Genomic DNA, 9,683 nt, shown 5'->3' with positions numbered 1-9,683 from the left:
CTCAATTTTAGTGGGCAATATGTGTTGACGTTCGTGATTGAAGTAGATCTGTGCTAGTGATTGACACATGGACTCGAGAAGTGTTGTGTGGTGTGAAAACCTAGTTGATGGACATTTAAGCATGTTCAGTGGAGTTGCAATGATGGCCATTCCTAGCATGCTCCTCTAACCTTTGTGTCATGGAAGTACAGATTGTAAACCCCTTTGGAAGCAGCAAACCTTCCTTACCTTTTGGAGGAGGTCAAATCCCCTTCAGATGCCAAAGTACAACAATAATTTAGTGAACATGAAATGAACCCTATTGGATTTGGTGAAAGATAATCTAATCCTTCATATTGTCAAAAGAGCACCACCAAGGAGATGTATGATGCCATGAGAAGTTTGTACCAAAGAACATAGCTAGAAAATTGTTCCCACGGAACAAGCTCACCGTCACTTGCATGTGCAAGACAAATACATGGCTATCTATTTGATGAAACTAGTAGATTTGAGAGACTAGCTTGGTGTGGTTGGTGACAAAGTCAAATTGCTAGTTCAGATTGTATGAATTGCTTTAGTTCATTTTTGCACACCTTTATATATGTTATGTGTGATTAGGGGAAGTTACTTTACTTCAAATAGTCATGGGATGCTTTCATTGGAGAGAAGATGAGACTACAACAAGTCTCAACCAGTTACAAGGACGAGAATGATGTATTAGATCTAGCCTTCATGAGGGAGGTGAGAAGAAGAGTTAGGAAAGGGGAACCTGGAAGGGGCATAAGAACAAGGAGGATGGATTAGATTCTTCAAGTACTTAAAGTATGATAAGCATAGTCACTTTACCTCTCAGTGCCTTGAGAGGAAGAAGGTAAAGGGTAACTAGTGGTAGGAGTTATGGGGAGTGCAAATGCTTATGGTGTGAATGATTTAACTACTAAGCTAGATACCTAGTTTGTTGTGGTGTCTAGTATTTGCACATACATAGTTTCAAGGGTTGGGTGGTATGTGGACAATGGAACATCGAGACATATGACAAAGATTTTGAACAAGTTTCAAGAGTAAGGAGAAATGCTTGTGCAGTTTGGGTGATTATGCCACTTATCTTTTGAAAGTATTGGGATTCACATATTTCTAGATGTGATCTGTAACTTGTCGTGGATATTCTACTAGAATAGATTGTCACAATATATATGATAAATCATTGAAATTTTCGCTGTTAATTTTCCTTAGATTCTAGGTTCTTTAGTTAGTTGATTTTCTACTTAATTAATTGAAATAGTGGAATTGCGAGAAGTAGAAAACACAAAGAAATACACATGCCATCCAGAATAGACATAGAGACCCTTATGGGAGAAAACTTGGTTAAAAGGTGAGGTTGCTTTGCTCTCTTTTCTCTGGTATAGAAAATGTGCAAGTACAAAGAAAATGTACTTAGTATGTAGTTGAACTATGGAACAAAATACGATAGCATAGAATGGAACCCCTACTCCTAGTGGTCTGATATTTAACATACTCGATAGCCATCTGGGGGTAAGGTTTGAATTTATCAACCTTAAACTAGTGTAAGATTTTTGGACCTTCTAGGGACTAATTGAAAACCTAGATGGAACTAGCCCCACGTGTAAGGGGGTTGATGTGACATCCACTCGTATGATGGTGGTTAACTAGGTAGGTCAACTTGCGGGGAGCATAACATTCTCATACGAGTTTCCGATTGAGGCAATTCTTTTGTTGTTGGAAAGGTATCAATGTGTAGCATATGGAATCTTGGTCCATAGTAAGCTTGGGACCACATAACGTTGTCATTTAATGCCACAAAATGGCTTCAAAGTTTTTTTGCCCCTAGTATTCCAAACTAGAAGTGTCGTTAATATGACTTTGCAAGCTTATTCATCAAATTTTTTCCACTCTAAAAGCATGGAGATAGATGAAAAACAATATAATGATCTAATCCATATCAAGAATGCTTGAAGGTAATGTTTTTGGGATAGATTACATCTTGTATGTTCTTTATTTAATAGACATTTGCTTTTAGTTTCTTGCATGACAAATTTACCTTGTTTAACCAAGTTTAATGTTCAGTGAGTCACCATCAAAGGAACAACCATTTATTTAGTTGAAGTTAGGCCAAACAGGTGCAAGAGGTGGCCTTTACAACTACTTGGAAATCTAGTTGCATGTATGGTAAGATGCCATGATGGAGAAGGGTTCCTCTAGCTCTAAGAAGACCATTAAATAACCAATTGTGGAATCAATGATTTTTTCTTTGATTGAGGTTGGTAGGGGTATGGAAGAGTACTCAGATAAGTTTTTAATATAATGATTCTCTTAGCAAGAGAGCACTAACTTTGTTGAGACTTTTATTGTAGTTGTTATAGGACTCTTTCAAGAAGAACATGTTGCCCTGGATGGGTTGATGCATTTTATATTTAATGACTAAAATATGACTTTTTATAAAGCACGTTTAACTTTATAATGTTTGGGTCATTTGAATGATTTAAGTGGGTTCAATGCCAAATTAAGTCATGACCGTTGATCTGGAGATGGTCACATTGAACCTCGACCATTGAGATCTAGGGTTAGGGATTTTAGTAATTAATGATAAATAAAAAGAGAAAAGGGAGAGGAAGGTGCACATTCTTTGAGGAGAAAGGAGGAGGAGAGGCACTGAAGAAAAAGTGAAAGAGTAGTCAGAGAGGGTATGAGTCCCAAGACATTTAGTAGCCAAACTGAGCATGCACTTCATGATCCGAACTTAAACAGAGACACAACAACTTACAGATATAATTATAAACACAAATATGCATAAGAAAAACACTTCATTTCATTAATAGAAAAATATTGAACTATGCTTACAAACAAAATGGAAATAAGATAGGTCGAGTGATGGTAGCTTATCTCTGAGAAGAGATGTGATGGCTACATGTCTCTGAACTGTGTTACAATGAGGCGCAAGGGCCTACTTATTATTGGAAAACATGAGAAAACCCTAAACAACCAAAACCCTAACTCCAGGAGATGTAACACCAAGAGTTTGTGGGCCCTATTGGGGTTAGTTGGGCAACCAACTTGCTGAGGTCATAACTTAGTCATATCATCTCTGTTTGGCGCGTACAATACCTTGTTGGAAATGTCTCTCTGAGTACTACAGGTTTCACTACAAGACCCTGTCTATGGATACCAACCTGCCATGGACAAAAAAAAATGCCGTTTAGGGGGTCAAAATTGCTTCGGAAGTTCAAGACCCGAAAAACTGTTAAAAATAGTAAAAGCTAAAATGAATAAGGAAACATATGAAACTGACTAGGGGGTTTAGGTGGAATAGGCGGGTGGCCACCAATATCCACTTGGATCATTCCTCCCCCCTTAGGAAGCAATGGTCCCCATTGCGTGTAGAGCCTCCATGAGGTGAGAAAATTTCTGTTGAACTTGGTCCCTGGTGAACCACTTTCCCTGGTGAAGGAGTTGGCCTGCTTTGACAACTTGATATAGCTATATCCTTTGTTGGCGAGTGTTCTTGATCTGTGTGTCCATGATTTGATTAGTTGTGGCCTGTTCCATGCTACCTAGGTTGAGCTCTGTTGGTGTGAGTCGTTCTACAATGTCAGATGTGTCCAACAATGGTGGACAGTATGGCCGAAGGCAATCTAAATTGAACACTGGGTGCAGAGCAAAGAACGATGGGATGTTGAGCTCAAGGGCATTGTCACCAACAACCTTGGTGATGGTGTATGGCCCATATCGACGCAGACAAAGTTTGCGGTGGGGTCTAGCAAGGCGCTCCTTCTGCAAATGTAGCCAAACTTTGTCGCCCACCTGGAACTTGTGCGACACTTGATGCTAATCATGGCACTGCTTGTACTTAGCATTGACTCTGTCCAATATATCATCGACCTATTGGCGGATGTGTTGAATGCGCTCAATGAAGCTGTTAGCCCTTTTAGCGTCGCACTGAACGTGAGTCGAATCTGCCTGAGTGGATGTAAATGGTATGGCCACATCAATGGGGCATAATGGCTGAAATCCCAACCCTACCTAAAAGGGGCTATGACCTGTTGAGCTGTGGAGCGCTGTGTTGTAGCTATGTTGGACATAGGGGAGACTTTCATCCCAAGTGCGTGGATGCTTTGAGTTGTACATGCTCAGAATGTGTATGATTATCCTGTTGACAACCTCTTTTTGGCCATCAATTTGGGGATGGAAAGCCATGGACTTAGTTTTGTATCCAACATCGATCAGAGACTTGACCAAAATGCACTTAGGAATCTTTTGTCCTAATCTGAGACAATGGACTGTGGAATCCCAAAGTGTATCCATACTCGCTTAAAGAAGAGCTTATGAATGGCCTCTGCTGTGATAATCTTCTTGCAGGTTGCCATGTTGCCCATCTTAAAGAATTTGTCGACGACCACGAAAATGCAATTGTTTCCATGCTTAGTAGAAGGAAGGTTTGACATGTAATCCATGGAGACAGACTCCCAAGGCCGGCTAGGAGTAGGTAGAGGAGTATACATGCCTTTTTTCCTTGATGGTTGGTTTGGCAATGGCGTAGGCGGTGCAGGATCTAATGTGCTTCCCAACATCCTGACGAAGTTTCGGCCAATAAAAATACTTCTGAAATACCGCCACTGTTTTCTTTACTCTGAAATGTTTAGCGACCCGACTGTAGTGCGCCTCCCAAATCATCTTGGCACACTCACTTGACAGAAAACAGATGTGTCCTGGGTGGCATAACAGTGCATCCTGAAGGTGAAATTTGGACCTTGCTTCCCTTCTAGGAGTGTTTGGTGTATGTTTCCGAATTCTGGATCACTCTTGTAAAGATGCGGCCACCCCGATGTCTCGTGCCCACAGGAGTCGAGCACAGTGATCAACGCCATGATCAGTGGTTAGCTGAGGCAATCAACAACATTATTAGTGTTGCCTTTCTTATATTTAATGTTCAAATGGAAATGTTGCAAATAGGTGGACCATTTCCGATGACGATCATTCTGCAACTTCCCTTGTGTCTGTACGAACTGTATAGGTTGGTGGTTTGTGTGGATGACAATTTCCTTTCCCAGAATGTTATGCTTCCATTGACAACATACCTGCACAATGGAATACATTTTTTTGTCGTAAGTGGGGTACTTACGGACTGTGTCTGAAAGTGTCTCACTGTGGTAAGCCACTGGATTCCCACGCTGAGTTAGAACTGCACCAATAGCATAGTCAGAGGCATTTGTCTCAATCCCAAATGGTTGTTACAAGTTTGGTAATGTGAACACTGGTGCAGAACAGAGACGATTCTTCAACTCGGAGAACACTTGTTGTTAGGTTTCCGACCAAAAAAACTTTGCTTTCGCTCTGCCCTTGGTGACTTGACTTAAAGGCCAAGTGACATGAGAGAGCCCCAACACGAACCTACGGTATAAATTGGCCATAACCAAAAAGCTGCGGAGCTCTGTTAGAGTGGTTGGCACTGGGCAATCCCGAATGACTTGTATCTTGGATGGGTCCACATGTAGACCCTGTTCATGAATGATGTACCCTAGATATTGAACTTAGGTCAGGGCAAAGGTGCATTTCTCCAAGTTAGCACACAACTTGTGTTGGTGCAGGGTTTGAAGGACTTGTTGAATATGGTGGAGGTGCTCTTCCCAACTCTGGTTGAAGATCAAGATGTCATCTAAATACACCACCACGAATGCATTGGTGAAGGGTCGCAAGATGTCATCTATCAGTGTCATGAAGGTTGAAGGGGCATTCGTCAATCCGAAAGGCATGACCAACCATTCGAAAAATCCTTTCTTGGATTTGAAGACAGTGTTTTACACATTGGAGGGTTTGATAGACACCTGGTGATAACCTGACTTCAAGTCAATCTTGCTGAAATATTTGGCCCCCTTGAGCTGGTCCAGAAGGTCATCAATCCACCGGATTGGTTACCTATTCTAGACACTGATTTTGTACAGTGCCCAATAGTCAATATAGAGCCTCCAGGTCCCATCCTTTTTCTGTACCAATACAATTGGGCTCCCACAAGGTGATGAGTTTGGCCTGATGTGCCATTTCTGCGATAGTTCATGAATCTGCCTCTTGATCTCATCATTCTCTAGAATAGAGTGTCGATATATTGGTCCATTGGGCAGCGACGTGCTCGAAGTTAGATTGATGGAGTGCTTGACCTAACAGTGTATAGGTACCCTTGTGGGTGAGGCGAAAATATCCTTGTAGTCCTCCACGACCTTGTCCATCTGCTGCTGTTGTGCAGAGGAGTTCTGCGTAGAAGTCATGGCCACAACTTTTTTCTTGCCCTGGGGGCAAATCATAAGGAAAATAAATTTCCTGGTATGGGAAATGATCTTACTGCATTTCTTTGCAGTGATCAAACAGATGGCGGTAGGCAGGGCTATCTCCGATATCCTGTACAACTTATTAGCCAAAGTAATAATCACAGAGCGAGGTCTAGACTCATATACTACATGCTGCTTCCACAAGTATGGTTGTTTTAACAATACATCACAAACTTCAAGAAGAGCAACGCCACACGGTACCTTATCCGTGAAGGGCTTGACGCTGTAGGGAAGGCAACACTGCTGGCTGACATGAAGATCTCGTCCTTGGTGAAGCCACCCAATGGTGTACTGTTATAGACATTTTTGTGCCTTACAGCATAGAGCATGAAATGTCAATAATCTAAGGGATCCAAAGTCCCTAAACATATTGTTCTTACCCTTAGAGGAACAAGGTCAGCAAACCACAGCACTGCAAATCAGTTCTCCACTGAAAAACACTCAAAAACATGTCAGTTTTGGATCATTGCAGCTGCTCCACTAGGCATCTGCGCTGCATAGCAGGTACAACAAAGGCTACCTGCGTTGCATAGCAAGTAGAACAAAGGCTACCTGCGTTGGGCGTACTTGGACATGTGGAGGAATCTTTTTCTCAAAGTGCCAGTGCCCAGGAAGCTTCTAAAAAGACACTTGATGATAAGATTCGCCTAATGATGAGTTAAGAGCTTCTAAAACTCCAAGTGGAAGACAGAAACTCCGAGTGAAGAACTGAAGAACAACTGGAGTTGAAGAGGACAACAAGTCACACATCAAGCTGACTTATCTTCACTCCAAAACTCTATATAAGGATCTCATCCCATGGGATCTAAAGGCCGGAATTTTGTGCAAAGAATTGCTGTTGGTTTACAGTTGTGAGCATTGGGTGATTGCTTGAGGGAGGTGAAGAAGAGATTTCTCTCCGTCGGGAAGGTGATGCTGGATTGGACCTCTCATGGTTGTATCACTGCCTGAACCTTACTTCCATATATTAATAAAGCATTTGAGGTTCTTCTATTCGCATGTGTTTCAATGGTGTATTGTCTTACTTGCGTCTTTGATTTATGCTAATCCTTGAATCGATTATGAATGCATGCCTCTTGTAGTTTCCTTTTCTTGTCTTATTTGCAGGATCTCGTGTAGCTGGGCCCGTGAAAAGACTTGGATCTGGGAGCAAGCGACAAACGAAGGAGATTGGATCGACCATTTGCGCAAGACATCGGTAAGTGGATCTCTTCTTTCTATCTCTTGCATGTCATAAAGAAGAAACTTTAGATAGCTTTGCTTTCAGCTGTTGCTAAGGAACTGTCACCCTTAGAGTGGGTTAGGGTCATTCCGAGTTGGATACTTTCCCCCACAACAGACTGGCGACTCCGCTGGGGAATGTGTCTTGTTGGTAGCTTGTGTTTCTTGCTATTCATTTCTTAAACAAAAGAGTACCGAATCGAACTGCATGCAAATCCTTCGAATGCAAAGTAGAGGGCAGCTACTCTAGCCCAGTGCTGGGCCTGTTTATGATTTGAAGAGCAGATCCACAAGGACTCTTTTTAGCTCTTTGTGATAGTGTTCATCTTCCTTTAATCATCCTCTAGTGTATACTTGACTGACAGCCTCTGATTTGGCCAAAAACCGCTCATTTTTGAGCAAACTGTGACCCGGAATCTGAGAGAGACGTGACTTGTCTCATCAGTGCAGCTGCCACAAAGGCTACCTGCACTGCAACGCAGGTCCCGAAGGGGCTACCTGCGCTGCATCTCAGATTGACAGTGCAGCACCTGCGCTGATCCAGTTTTGCCTTGTGCAACTGGGATTCCCCACTGTCTGTTGCCCAGTTTTCAGTATTGTTTTTGCAGCCTGTTGTCAACCTGTATACCCAGCTGAAACCACTTCTCTTTGCCTTCATTCTGCCTCAGTTGTATGAAGAAACCGTGATTGTTCTTATTGTATTTCTTGCTGTCATTCACAGTTTCCCATGCGAAGTGAATAGTTCTTGCTATGACCTTTGAATCTAGACCTGTGAGAAAGTGTCGTTGTGATTCTAAGGGTTAGTATATTGCTGTTCATAGCTGCTTGAGCATTTGCTTTCGTTATATGGTTCGAATTTCAGTATTTCTTGTGTTGAAACGAGTGAATCTTAAGGTGTTCTTTTGATTGTTGGACAAACACTTGTTGCGTTCGCTTGAAATTGAATTCGAAATTATACAACAGCTTTCTTTTTGTAATACATCAACATTAAGGAAGAAGAAAAGAAATACTTGCATTGTGCATGTGCATTTTGACAGTTTGCATGTCGATTTAGGAAAAGTGCATCAGTGTGTGCTCTATGATCTGTTTGAAAAGATGATGTCTTTCTTTTCCTTCAGTAGTTAAGGTTTTCATAAGTTGAAAGAATTGAAAAAGCTTGCTTATCATTCTTAGACTGCATTTAGGAGTTGTATCATACATCACGTGGTGATCCGTAAAGGCAAACTGCTAAGCAAGATCAACCTAAAAAGAACTGAATTTATCTAGCAACGCTTTGAAACATAATGAAACACAGTAGAGGTCTAGGTAGAGACGTGAACCGGCGTCGTTAAACATAGTGACTGTTGATCTCTACGAAGGTGGGTGATTCCTCCTGAGGGACGATAGCACTAATACGGACTTGTGCCCCCGCGTATCGTCGCGTATATTGGGGGACTCCTATAGGGACAAAGCCTTTATCCATAGGAAGCCGTGTCGGCCGCCCTACTGATCGCGATGCAGTGAACACAGCGTTCACGAAGATCGACCACTCGTACCGTAAAACGTATTCTGTGGTTTCGCGAAAGGTTTGGCACACCCTTGCCTAGAACTCCAGAGTAGTTTCTTTTGGCCTTTTTCAAACTCTATAACTGAAAAAGTCCATCCGAGCATTTGTCACTTCGGGCTCGTTAATACATCGAAGGAGACTAGAGTCATCTTTAGCTTTTTCTCGACTCTTAAAACATGAAAAAACAAGTTGTGTCTTAAAAGCGTCTAAAATTAATTCAATTCGAAAACACATTTTACCCTGTGCATTGTTGGTTGATCAAGTAATCCGCAATCGTGGAAGAAAGTCAATCGATGAACCGTCGTTCACGGAGGAACACGAGACAAACGTCTTTGTCCCCGGAATCGAAAAAAACCCGGGCAAAGCGACCTCGTTCAACTGGTTCCAAATCTCCTGTCAAAGTTAGAACAAGTGTTCCAACGACATCTGAGGTTCCAGTTACTCCAAACATTTCTGGAAACCCTGCCCCTATTGAAGAAGTTCAACAGCCCAAAAAGGACAGTAACACTGAGCCTAGTCTGAAAGCAAATACTTGTGTTACTGAATCAGGTCCATCAGTGATCGGTTCAGAGAGTCTTGCTCCTCAAACAACTGTCGCT

Source organism: Pinus tabuliformis, chromosome 1_2 (genome assembly GCF_031772625.1).
Source record: "Pinus tabuliformis cultivar Carrire ecotype Pingquan chromosome 1_2, CPIR1, whole genome shotgun sequence".
NCBI classification, from domain to species: domain Eukaryota; kingdom Viridiplantae; phylum Streptophyta; class Pinopsida; order Pinales; family Pinaceae; genus Pinus; species Pinus tabuliformis.
Note: the sequence above shows the minus strand (reverse complement) of the source record.